Source organism: Callorhinchus milii, unplaced genomic scaffold, assembly GCF_018977255.1.
Source record: "Callorhinchus milii isolate IMCB2004 unplaced genomic scaffold, IMCB_Cmil_1.0 Scaffold14, whole genome shotgun sequence".
NCBI classification, from domain to species: Eukaryota; Metazoa; Chordata; class Chondrichthyes; order Chimaeriformes; family Callorhinchidae; genus Callorhinchus; species Callorhinchus milii.
In genome coordinates, this window is record NW_024704755.1 from 2,486,725 (window position 1) to 2,501,206 (window position 14,482).

The following is a 14,482-nucleotide window of genomic DNA, read 5'->3' on the forward strand; positions in this document are numbered from 1 at the left end:
CCTGCCCTTTTATTCTTGTCAAGCTGTTCCCACGTCTCTTTTTAGTATCTTTGCGTGAGAATCACCCCTATGATTCCAGGCAGAGGGCGAAACCTTGGGCAAGTTTCCTTACTCCACACACCTAATAATAATTCCTCCAAAAACCAAAAACAATAATTAAATTGGTCATTTTCAAACTACAACTGCTTGTGGGACATTGCTGTGCGCAATTGGCTGCCGCGTTCGCCCACAAATATACAGTCAATTCACTTTACAGTGTGTTCTGTGAAGCGCTTTGGGACGTCCTCCCGACATGAAAAGCGCTATATCAAATGCAAGGATTATTATTATTATTATGATGATGGCGTATTTTTTGGCAGTGGTTCGGGGGATGAAATTGGAAAACATACGTTTCTCTCAAAGCAAGTTGATTGTCACTCACATTCACAGGGTTACTGCACACCTAAAGTGTTTGATTGTGCTGTCGGAAATAAGATGAGGGGTTATTTCCACATTCTCATTTTGTGATCGCTCCGTGTACGTTGGTTCACACAGGGCTTAAGCCATTGATACACTTATTTGCAGGAGACCAGTCGTTCAGGTCCAGCCTGTTCAGTCAGGGCTGCATTCCCCTCAGCTGGCAGATTAGAATCTGTTTAAACCATCCCAGCCTGGAGCTGCTCCAGCCATTGCTTCATCGACCCATTGCTGTGATGCTGCAATAACAGCTGTGATTTTTCTTGAACTGAATTGACTGAAACGACCTTCACACAGGCACAAGCCCTCAAATGACTGCAACCCTAACCCTCAAATGAACAGGAAATCCGCTGACAAAATACAGTCACTACACTTTAAAGTGTGAAGTGCTTTGCACAAAACGAATAGAAAGTGACCCAGTACAGACCTCTGAGGTACACCACTTAACATCCCTCCCACTCGTCCCATCCAGGCCCATCTCTTTGTCCATGTTACCCAGTGACATCAATTTGGGAAGGTATCTTTCATGCATTACTTTGTCAAACTGCTTTTGAAAGTCTACGATGCTCAACATCATACGGCTTCCAACAGTCAGCGTGGGTCACCACCTCTTCAAAATATCTAAGAAGGTGATCAGACGTGATCTACCCTTTCTGAACCTGTGTTTGTGGTCACTTAGATTGTAGCAGATCAACGCTGAAAGTCTCTATACTTTTCTGTTGTGGCTTCTTTCCGGGCGGCTGAAATTTTCAACAAAAAAAAATTCCTTTGCGCGGTGCTGTGTGAATCACAAGCCAGTGACCAAAGCTAAAATTCCACTATTCAGATGGCAATTTAATGACATAATAACTGCTTCAGGTTATAGTGAACCATCGACACAACCGTCCCAACTTTCCCAAAAATTCCTTTGACACGTCTATTTCATCATCTACTAACCCTAAATTCTATCGATTTCCAGGAACTTCTTTAGTTCCTTTTCGAAACCTTTTTCATGTAATTCATGATAGAGAGAGAAAGAGAGAGAGAAAGAGAGAATGGGGGGGGGGGGGGGAGAAAATGCAATTAAAAAGAGGGGAAAAGTGACCAAGAGAACGAGAGAGAAGTAAAAGAAAATGAAAGCCACACTGAGAGTAAATCGAAAAATACAGAGAAAGAAAAAAAGGAACTTTATTGATAAATATTATATTTATTACTACAGTACCAACAAAATTTAGCTGGTATCGCTCTTGGTTCTGAGCCAGAACTTTGAACTCACACATAGTCCAGGCTAATGCAGTGCTGGGGGAGTGCTGCATGCTACACTATCAGAGGTACCATCTTTTGGATGACAAGTTGAACCAAGGTCTAATCTGTGCCCATCCAGATGGATGTTAAAAATCCCATTGCGCTATTCCATAAAAGAACGGAGTTTCTCCAAGTGTAGTGGCCAACAATCAACCATAGGTCATAAAACAGGTCATTTAGTTCGGGTTAGTTCATGGCTTTTTGTGGGCCATTTATGCGTGCAAATTGGCTGCTGAGTTTGCCTACAAAATACATGATCATTACACTTTACAATAAATCCAATGAAGCCCTACGAGACTTCTTGCCGACGTGAGAGGCGCAATATACTGCAAGGATTATTAGTATACTGTATTTAAATTCCAATTCATGACCTGGATATCTTTACAGTCTAGCCATTTCCATACTTTTCTTGGTTTCTTCTTCACGTAGAAGGCAAACAATCAGCAGGAACGCTGGAGGGATTTAATTGGGCTCCAGTTTCATGGTGCCGGGCTTGTTGTAAAGCAGTCAGGTGCGCAAGGTAAACAACATACAACATGTCCAAACTGCTCTTCATGGCTGCACATAAGAAGATCCTCCAGCTTATGTTTCATCCTGAAGAAACAGGTTCCACTGAAACTTCGCTCAATTTCAAGCGCCATGCACGTCTTACACTGGCGTTGGAATGGAAATGGGCCAACAGAAATAGACGGCTATATCCAGGCTTGCAGAAGCACTGAAACTGCCGAGGTTTCGTAGGGATGCTTCCACATTCCACACGGCTCATTGAGAAACGTTCGCCAACTGAAGCTCACATCTGGAGTACAGAAATAACACTCAGTCACTGCTCAAGCTGCTGTGAGGCGAGCCACAGACTGGCTTAAAATGCGGTTCGGTTGAATAAGGTGAAAGTCAACGAATGATCTGTTTCAGAAACAAAAAAACAATCCTGATCTTATGGAGCAGAAATGGAACAAATTGCAATAAATAGGAACACACACACGCACACACACACACATACACTTACATCATCTCATCCATTGATTAGATAAGGAAGGAAGATAGGATTTGCATGTTACTGCACCTTATCTCAAGTAAGAAATGTTTCAGATGTAGATAATATCATGAACAGTATTTATATTTAGCAAAGTCCCTCGAACAACCATGAGGTGAAAGATCAATTTATCTGGAGGATTGTTGGCCAGGACGCTGGGGCAAACAACCTTCTTGTATGAAATAGCGTTATGGGGATCTTTGACGTCCACCTAACCTGGCAGATGGGACCTCAGTTTAACCTCTCATCCGAAAAGTCCAGTTGCTTAGGAGATGTCTGAAATCTCTAATTTGGGAAGAGTGAATGGACAAGTGATTACGAAATGTGAAAGGTCCCTAATTAAAATAAACAGATTACAGATATTTGGCAACACATTACTCTAAAGATGTACGGGTGTGCCTGCATTGAACACATCTGCTGTTGAGGGTGGAATTTGGACATGAACGAGAAGTACTTGTGGCTGATCACAGTAATTCAGCTTTTTTTGACAAGAAGATTATACTGATATTATATTTATTTTGCCTCTGTTTACCTAGCAGTAAAAAGGAACCGGTTGTTAATCGATTGGTGGATAGCTTTCTGGGGATGATAATCTCCAAAATTAAAAGAAAATGTGGTCACCTAAAGCACTCAATGAAATGTTTGTAAGACACTGCTGTGCGCTATTGGTTGCCCCATTTACGCACAAAATACACAGTCAATTCATTTGACAATATATTCTGTGACTTGCTTTGAGACGTGAAAAGTTGTGCATTGAGTGACCACATTTTTTTGGTCAAATATTGGAGAGATTATAATAATAATAATATAATAATAATCCTTGCATTTGATATAGTGCTTTTCACGTTGGGAGGATGTCCCAAAGCGCTTCACAGAACACACTGTAAAGTGAATTGACTGTATATTTGTGGGCGAACGCGGCAGCCAATTGCGCACAGCAATGTCCCACAAACCCTGGAAAAGCGATCTGTCAATTGACTAACAATTGGGTTCCCACTGATTGTGTGGTAAACAGAGGCGTGTGGAGTTAGCAATGCTATCGGGCGTGTAGTCAAGTTGTTCCCCTCTAAAATGGTCTTGGGTCATGTGAAGCCAGTGCCGCTCTGCCTTGGCCATTACCCAGATCTTTGCCCTGTTCATAGCCACAAGTGAACGTTGAGCAAGTGTTCAGCATTAGATCAGAGCGAGAGAGAAATAAACAAAGCAAGAGGAAGCAAAATGCAGAATAACTTACCAAATGATATAAATTTAAAAATGAGAAGCAATTATTATGTGAAAGTACAAAGCCTTCTAGGCTTCTGAATAGATATACAGACAGCTAATCACTTAGTTCAGCAGCTGTCTCTCTCCCTCAACAACCCCTCCCTCCCCCCCACTCCTCCCCACCACAACTCCCCCCGCCTCCCCAGGAAAAGCTGCAACAGAAATTGGAGAAAGAGTTTTGCAATTCTTTATTCCAACTATAATTAATTCTCAGCTTGAAATATTTGCGCAACTGCAGATAGAAAAATACAATTTTTTTCCAAAAATTAAATGAGTGAAAATCCTGTGTATTGTGCATTGCATCTTTTCAACAGAAACAACAACAAAGTCTTGCATTTAAATAGCACTCTTCACGTAGGGCAGCGATTCAGGAGCAGTATTTGCTGTGATCACAAAGTGTTTGGCAAAGTTAGTTTTTCTGTGATTTGGAGGCGCAATGATTTAAACTGTGTTCCACATGCAAAAAGTGCAATCATGTCTTTTTTTTTTGGTCAGCCGGGAGTCTGACACGTGTGGAAACCCATCTCCAGGCATAAGAGTATCCAAACCAAGCTGAGATTTCCATGCATCCCACCTACACATGGAAATCAATCACTCTTGTGGGGTCACAAGCAAAATCAGTCAGAACTAAGCAACCGTGTAAATGCTGAGGCTATATTTATCTGTATCTGACCATAACCAGTTGTTATCACTGTCTCATTATGTAACCTTCACCTCTTCCCAACACTTAACTGTAATCGAGCCATTCAACTCTGGGTTTTTTTTTGCACCGCTCGGATGTAATTTCACATGTTGCAATTTTCCCCTTGTCTCTGATCTCTCTCTCTCTGATAATCAGGTGCTATAAGCCCTTTTTTAAAAAAAAATGCAGCAGACAGTTGCATTGTACATCTCTGCCGAGGGCTGTCAGGGACACAGAGTGAGTGAGAGAGGTTTTTTTTGTTTGAAGAGAAACAAATCTGTTTCTTGCAGTACAATTTTTTTAATGTGGAATGTAGGCCTCTCTCTATATAACATCTGCTTCCTCTTCTGGTCTGCTCAGGCACGCTGCCAATACTGGGACGATTGTGGTCTGAATGCACAAAGTTCAAGAGGAGGGAGGGAGGGTGGGGGTGAAGGGGGTGGTGGGGTAGATAGACAGACAGACAGACAGAGAGAGAGAGAGAGAGAGAATTGTGCCAATATAACCAACCAAGGTAACCAGTTGTACCTTATTCATTCTCCATCTTCAATCTGGTATTGGGGAATCACACATGTTGGCGAGCAAGTGCTCTAAGTTTGGAATTATTTCTCAATCATTGCTAGCGGCTTCCTGTCTCTCTGTCAAACTTTAGAAAACAAATTTGTCTCACACTTTGAAAAAAAACCCAAACCACTTGTCCTTCCGACGTGAAAGGCGCGATACAAATGTAATTTTGTTGNTTGTCAATTTGTTCGTCTAAAAACAAAGATCATTTACCACTGATTTTAATGAAGTAACAAATTAATCAAGTAATCAAGTAATAATGATCAGTACAGAAAAGTATTGATCTGACACCACTTTTGTGTCCCACATAAATGTCTGATGCACCAGTGTTTGGAACGTAGAAGGTTGAGGGGGGAACCTGATTAAGGTGTAAAAAACGATGAGAGGTTTTGTGAGGGTAAATAGAGAGAAGTTATTTCTTCCGGTTGGGGAGTTAGGAACTAAGGGGATATAGATATAAGATTGCCAGAAGAAGAGTTAAAGGACAAATACACAGTCGCTACACTTGTCAACAACTGTGAGGGGCTCTGTGATGTTATAGTGTTGTATCATATGCATGGATTGTTAATCGATATTACGATAAATCAGAGAACTCTAAGAGGATGGCTGAATTGTTTGTTCCGTGACGAGGCCTGTCTCCCACCATTTTAGTGCAATTAGATTCAGACAAGATTTGGTCAATCAGTTTCTATAGCCTTGTAGGCGAGGGTAAGGACCTGGAAATTAATCTGTTGGGAATTGATCCATTGGGAGTCGGTCAAGAGGAGCCTGACAAGGACTTAGGGATTGTGGAGTTTGGGGAAGGAACAATCGAGTGGAAGGGAAAAGGAATTCAAATGACTTCAGGAGAAGTTTGTCATGAGGGAATCATCTCCACCTTATCATATTTTTCCATATACGGTTTGACTGACAATTTCTGAGACACAGTGACACAATTTCCCCTAATGGTCTCTAATGCCAATATTAACAGGGCTTTACTGGATGTTATCGCGATTATCAAGGCTTTTTTATAGCTTACAGTGATAAAAGTCATTATGCTTTGGATTTAGGACTCAACCTGCTAAAATGTTTATGACTGACCGGCAGATAGAGTCCAAAGTTTTCAGTAAGTATTTACCAGAAGGTAACCTTCAATAAACCTCTACACGTTGGCGCCTTTTGTATTTAGTTCCACAGAATCAGTTTTATGATGTCTGTTCAACGGCAAATTATTCAAAGATTGATCTGTCTTGTGTGTGCCTTGCATGCTAACTAACGTTCAGTCTTAAAACACATCGTGAAAGTCGCAGAGAAGGCCAGAATCTAGCTGGACAAATCTTAAACAACAACTTGCATTTATATAAGACCCTGCGTGTGGAGTACCGTCTTGGAGCGCTTAAAAGGCATTTCTTTTGAAATAGGTCGAAATAGGAGAATATAAAAAGGGAAAGGGTACTGGGGCTAAATGAAGAGCTCTTTCAGAAAGCCAGCACAGACACAATGGGCCGAATGGCCTCGTTCTAAAATGTTAAATTCTATATTTTATGCTGGGGCAAGTTAAGGATCTGTGTTTAATTTTTTCACTTCATTTAATCATTGAGAGCACTTCATTTCTCCCAGTGTCCTGACCAACGATCTTTTAGATAAATTGATCAGTCACCTCCTACCAATTTGTGGGATATTGCTGTACACAAATTGGCTTCTGCATCTGCCTACAAAATACACAGTTATTGTGCTTAACAGTAATTTATTGCTTTATTAATATTATAGATGAGATATCAGATGCAAAAGATAATTATGGATTTGCCTTCTAATTGTTAATGTGCTCCACTATCAGACTGCTCCTTCCAAATAATTTTGATGAATAAAAATAAAGAGAAAAGGAGCTCTCTTTTTCTTTAGATAGCAATGGGGATACTTCTTTAATTAAGCCAAGGAAATTAATTAGCATTAATTAGTACAATATTTCTCTTATGGCTGCACCTACAGTGACAGATAGAGGCAGCTTCCATAACAAGCAGGTCTTTGGGGAACCACTGAGTGAAAGCAGTAATAGTAAGGAGGAAGAGTGGACGGGTGTGAATCAAATGTAATAGCGAATACTTTGGAGAAAATACTATTTTGAAAGGAACAACCTATCAATGACTACGTGTATTGATATGTACAGCAAAGGGCCCGCTACTTATCTTTGACACTGAACCCAAAGGGAAATGGAACTGTTGTGACCAAGGTTGGAGGAGAGCTCAGTGATACAGTAGGAAGTACTTTTTGTGGCTGTGGGACTTTTATTATTTACTGTTCGCAAACCTACTGAAGTATGAAAGGAAAAGAAGTCGAAGTGCCCAGGGGGCTTAGAAGCAAAACCTCAAAGGGAGTTATTAACTTTACGATGTGAATTGTAGGAGTATCTTCAAGGTCACTGGAGTGTGTCATGGACTGGGCAAAGCTGAACGTTTATCATTTCTTTGTTCCTTTCCCCATTTTTTTTGTCCAAAAAATGAGAACGATCACCAGCTACAATCGCTCACACCGTTGGATGAAGAAGGCCCTTTCGACCTTGCGATCTCATAAATATTTTTTAAAAATCCTTTTATTTGATATAGAGCCATTCGCATTGAGAGGCCATCTCAAAGTTAATGTCAATTGTAGCACAGGCATATCTCGCAGACAAACATGACAGCACCACAATGTGCCTCTCAGTGAATCATCAATTGTATTGAGGGGGAGGGAGAATTGTTGTCTAATACAATAATCCCCAATGATATTAGCAATAATAATAATCATCCTTGCATGTGATACATTTCCTTTTGTTGAAACATCTCAAAGTGTTTCACGGTTTTCTTCCGGTCAAGTGTAGTGACTGTATTTGTAGGAGAACACAGCAATTTGCACACTGCAAATTCCCATTCACCCGGAAATGAATTTCACTGAAGGCTAGTGACTGTTTCTTAGTCACTTCTTGTTGAATCACCAAACACCACGCTTCACAACTCAAATCCTCTGCCCTTTTATCCTCTGCCTCGGCATATCTGAAATGATTGTTCTGAGTTTACTTTCTCTTTCGTACTTAGCATCTGTACACCACTATACTGTATTGCTTCTGAGATGACTTGTTTCTAGACACAAGAGCAATAGCCCCTCACAGCTCATCCTTCTAATGCTAGTTTAACACTCTGCTGCACGGCCTCCAGAGACTATAGATGTCACAGCAACAAGAACTGTACGCAGTTACCCCATGTGTGGCCAAACCAGAGAGCACTGTATAGCTCAAGCATGACTTCTGGGGATGCAAACTCCAGCTGAATTGGCAATGTAGCCCAACATCCTGTTTGCCTGTTCCAAACTGTTTTAATTGGCCGCGGTATTGCCAAGGTACACATTTGCTTTGTAAATATCGATGGAAGAAACATAAAATTAAATCAGAAGCCCTTTGAATCCAGCCCCGTTCACATAGCTGAGCCAATGCCAGAGTGTTGGTTGCGACCAAGACACTGGCTGCACAACGACACTTCAATAACTGAACGATTGCATTTTATTAGGAGTTGTTACTTGTGTACAATAGATCTGAACAATCAGAAAGACAGTAGAGGGCTCAGAGTTAGAGGTGGCGGGGTGGGGGGGGGGGAGAAGAGATAGGGATCTCTTATGGTCCTAACACGAGCAACAGACATGTTATGTGTTAAAAAAAACGAAAATCCCATTGTAAACACCCGACAAAAAGATTGTTATTGTTAATGAGGGATCCTCACCTTTAATACCAATATGCCAACTAGAGCCATAATTCATTAGAAGACAGAATGTCCAGTTTAAAAGCATAAGATTTATTCTGTGCCATGATTATATAACACCCTCATCCTACCATCATAAACAAAATCTGTTCAGCGCCAGCAAATATGCAACACAAATATGACATGCACACACATTGATAATGCAAATCAATAAAGGTCAGATTGTTTAAGAAGGATTTTTCGGGTTGTAAGACATTTATTTCGGAAAGATCAATGGCAAAGACAGGGGCTGGCTCTGTTAACAGAATCCATTGTAACAGAACATATTTTTTCTTGAGGGAAAACAACAATGCAGAGTTTTAAAAATAGAGTTGACTTAATAAAAATTCACTGAAGAAAATTGCATGAATGTGATACTGGGTTTGCTTGTATAACATTCACGTACATATGGCTTGTGGCATGTAAGGGGATTATAATAATCGTGAGATTTGATATAGCACCTTTCATGACATGAAAGGATGTCTCAAAGCTCTTCACAGGATGTACTGTAAAGTACTGTGACTGTGTGTTTTATAGGCACATTTTTACATGTGAGGCACTGCATAAAGTGCAAATTATTATTATTAATTACTATTACAAAGGGCTCTGCAAAGGTGCGGGCTCCTTATTTCAAATAAGTGTATATATTGCTTATCTAGATATTATTTTATAATTCTGACAATGAATCTTTCGACCCTTCAGATATCTGTCAGAAACTGACTCCAAGCCAGCCGGCCGCCTCAAAGATATTTGCAACACAACCGATAAATAAACAGGAAACCAAGTATTTCTTTTCTCTCTCTCTTCAGATCTCTCAGTCCCGCTCTCGCGGTGTGCAAATTAGTCTCATTGCTATTCCTTAATTCGTCAGCTCACGTTAGATGAATTNAAAAAAGATTGAAGCCCTTTCAAATTCCAGATAAGATCATTTCTGCGTTGATTACGAATTAACAGCAGTCGGTCCCAGGCACATACGGCACTGGCTGACTGCACCGCTGGTCACACGTTCAATAAAAAGAACAGGAAGGTAACATTTGCAACCCACCCAACTCGATAGACCTAGCACTGCGGACACAGATGTTGTAAATTTCACCCGTGTGTCTAAGTAAAGCAAACAAAAACATAAACACGTTTGCAGACAGGGTGCCTTCTTCATCATCATCACCATCATCACCAATGGTGACGAGCTGACAGAATTCCCTCAGTCGAGATTTCTCCAACTCCATCAATATAAGCTCATGAGATTCTGGTATTTAATCACTGTCTCTCCCCCACCTCCCCCACTCCCTCCTCTCAGCCATTAACACTGCTGTCCCTCAACAATGTTTTGTTTTTAATTTTAATAAGTATTTAATTTAGCGCCTCAGAAGTGTCATTAAGGTAATAAAGCTGCCCTGATGGTTTGTAAATTTCACCCGATGCTGTGTTTTTTCCTTTCAGTCTCACGGTGAATGAAATAAAAAAAACCTGAGCCTCTGGTGACAGAAGTTTTCTCGACCTCACTGTATTCAGCTCTTTATTAACTGACTCTTGGCAATGTGAGGCTGTCTGGAAACATGACTCCTCGCGTGATTCTAAACAACACAGTAAAGTCTAGTGTAAGCAAAATTAATAGCAAAATTTCTGCTTTGTCTGTATAATTCCTGTCGTGATACAGGCAAGTGGTGCAGGCAAATAGTAGTCCTCAAATAGACTGTTGCTTAAGCAGGGGGCAATTATACGCCACGTGTAAACACAGTTGTTTTAGTGGAGAACACATGTATGAAAAATTTTAATTTGGGCATTTCGCTTTTGTCTTAAACTGTGAGGTTAAGAGTTGAAGAGGTCGTTGCTTTAACTTTGTCCACACTGTGGATACCAAATCAAATCTGCAGCAAGTCACCAAGCAATTCAGTCACCTCCCTTCTCTTTCCAGCTCGGTATCAAACCACGCTGCTGTTAAGTTCTTCGAGACGCTACCGCTCCTTGACGGGCGCTGTATAAATCGCAAGTTGTTGTTGCTTTCTTTCAAATGCAGTGGCCATTTAGTAGACATTTTAAAGAGCAAATGTGACCGCTCAATGTCAGGGGTTGAAAACTTCCACCTGGCTCCATGTCTACTCTATTTCTCTTAAGGTTTTCAGAAGGATCAGAAATTGACAAATCCTCAGGGAGTTTGGTCTTAACTTCGAAGTTGTTTTTTTTTGTCTGTCGGTTCTTTGACGAACTGGTCAGAATCAGCTTCAGCGTTCAAGGATTCTTTCCCCTTCCCCTGAATTCTGGACGCTGTGAAAGGCTGAGTAAATGGACTGAATCTAATCAAAAGCCAAGGGTGGCAATTCTGCCCCATTAAAATCACTTGGACACAAAAGCTGTCCTCTGGCCAGGTGTCCAGATGTTTCTTATTCAGTCTTCAAAATGCACCGAACTGTTTAACTGTAAGAATCGTAAATGTGATTTAAGGATTATATAAAAAAAGGAAGTGTTTTGACGATTTTCGTTTTTTTTGTGCTTAGTCAAATGACTTCAAGTTTAAAGGTCTGTAGTGTTTGTGTGTGTGTATGTATGTGTGCGTAGGGTGGGGGTGTAGGAATTAACAGCCTCTGAAAATCTCAGGCTACTCAAAATAGCCTGGTAGTTATTTTCCAGGGTCAGTGTGCTGTCTCTTCACGACTGATTCTGCAGAGCGAGCATGTGGCAAGACCCAAGTCATTGCAACACCAATACTGAGGTTTCTGTGGTGCCATTGGTCAGTAGTTATACCAGGTGCTGTGGCTGAGGTTGCATGTGAGCAGAGTGAACAGCGAAACATTGTGTGCAAGCACACGTTTGGAAATAAATTCCTCTCCCCTCCTGTTTCCCACCACTCCGACAATTTTCTTTTGCTGCCTTTAGTACATCCTGAGCACCAGAAAGACAGACAGAGGCATCTGAAGTCTTAGATGAAAGGTTAGCAGACAGGAAACCAAAGGGTGTCTGTCTGACTCCCTCTCCGCCTTTGCTAAGATGAATTCTGCCACCATGCTATATTCTACAACAGAAAAGTCAGTTAGTGGCTGAGGAAGACTGCCATTTCCGGCAAGGTTTGAGATTTGCAAAGGGTAGGGGGGGAGAGGAAGGGAGAGAGGGAGAGGGGCTCTTTGGCTTCGCACTTTGATGACTGACACACTGTATCACATGGTGCTGACTGCCCATTGCCCTTGACGCCTTGGGACATTCTCCCAACATGACATGAAAGCATATGAGTGCTATTTGGCGTTGCCCTGTTACTGGGATGGTGAACGGGAACATTGGAACGTAGCGACATACAAACAGGAGGAGGCCATTCACCCCCTAAAGCCTGTTCCGCCATTCTTGTAAGATCATGGCTGATCTGTACCTCAACTCCAATTACCCGCCTTTGCCCAATATCCCTTGATATCCTCACCTAACAAAAATTATTGGATGCCACTTGTATTTTCCGCTCCTCTTTCTAACCTGAGCCACTCCAAGGGGAGGGATGCGTGAGGTAATGCAGGTGGAGTGACAGTCCAGTGTGCAGGACTGGAGGAGAAGGCTGGGAAGAGAGAAAGTGGTGTGAATGGATTGTTGGGAGGCTCCTAGCGCATGCTGACACACAACCGTGAGTTTGGGGGAGGCTGGGTGCTCTCGGTCTCACCAGCGGGTGGGAGGAAGGGTCAATTTGGTGAAGTTATTTGGTGAATTCCAGTGATTCGAAGTGTTGATTCGTTCAAACACAGATTTTTCTTTTAGGAAATAACATTATTATTTCTTCGACCGTGCCTTTGGTCTCCCTCCCACCTCTCTGTCTTCCCTCACACCTACACCACCCCTCCCCCATGCTCGTGCCCCGACATCTGACTGTTCAGTGCTTTAGGACGTCCTCCCGACATGAAAGGCGTTCTATAAATGTAATTTTGTTGTTGTTGTTGTTGTTACAGGATATATTACATAGGTAGTTCAGGACATATGTGCATGCGACTGCCAGAAAGGTGGAAGGTGAACTAGGTGAACCTTGGTCTTTTATCGTCTAGCATTTCTTTTGTTCTTATGATTTGTTGACAACAAATGTAAAAGTGTTGCACAAGAGGTGAATTTGTTACAGTTGGCCACAAAAAAGGTACCAACTCGCACATTGTTCGTGGAGGTTTTTCAAGGAGAAATCACTGAAACATTTCTAAGCAAAGTTAAAAACTGTCATTTGTACTTAGAACACCATTGCAGTCCACTCTAGCTGTTAGCAGCGTAGTCTCCCTGTCCAAAAATAAAAGACGGGACTGTCTAATGGTGTCTAGGTATATGGGAACCAGTCGATCTATTCTTGACGGATGAGTGAAGCAATCCCATTTTTACAGTAAGCCCTTACTCATCTCTTCCGCTTATTAAGATTGAACAAGAATGGCTAGAGCTCACATGTGCTACCGCTTACTGTTCTCGTGGTTATGCGGACTTCTAGAGTCGATTTCAAGGAAATAATATTGTAATAATGCACTGCCTGAACCCGTCCTGGAAGCAGATTCAATAATAACTTTCAAAAGGGAATTGGATATATACTTGAAAAGAAAACAATTGCAAGGCTATGGGGAAAGAGTGGGGAAGTGGGACTAATTGGTAGCTGTTTCAAAGAGCAGGCACAGGCACGATGGGCCTAATGAACTCCTTCTGTGCTGTAGGATTCCATGATTCTATGATAATTCTATGATGTCGAGTCGTGTAATTCAGTGGTTAGAGCACTCGCCTCGCATGCAAGAGACTTGGGTTCGATTCCTGGCAGGGCAAAACCTTGGGCAAGTTTCCTTACTCCACACGCCTGATAATAACCCCTCAAGAAAAAAAAAACAATAATAAATTGGTCACTGCTGTGCGCAATTGGCTGCCGCGTTTCACCCACAAAAATATGCAGTCAATTCACTTTACAGTATATTCTGTGAAGCGCTTTGAGACGTCGAGAAGACGTGAAAAGCGCTATATCAAATGCAAGAATTATTATTATTAAACAATAATCTGTGTAATTCATACGGTGCCAATAATGATTCAAAGAAGATCACAATTTTTCGCAATTGTGAACTTCTTTCAGTCATTGTTGGCAGGGACTATATTTATAAACGAACGTGATAACCTGTTTAGCCGCAGTAAAGTCCCCAAGTCAACAATGACATGAATGATTGATTTATCTGATTATCAGTTTTATCTGGGCGATTGGTAGCCAGTTTCTCCCTGGTGTCCTGGCCAACAATCCACCTCCCGCTCCTCCTCAATAATACTGGGGGTGCAAGTTGGCTGCTCCATATGTCTACAACATACACACAGTCAGTGCAGTTTACAGCAATTCGCTGTGAGACCTTTTGATTAAACAGCACTGTACTGCATCATTATTATTATTATTGTTCCCCATTAGAATGAAAGGGGGGAAACATGACTCCTCACAAAAAGGGCAATTGCCTGCAGGACAAAAGATGTGTTTCTACCCCTGCT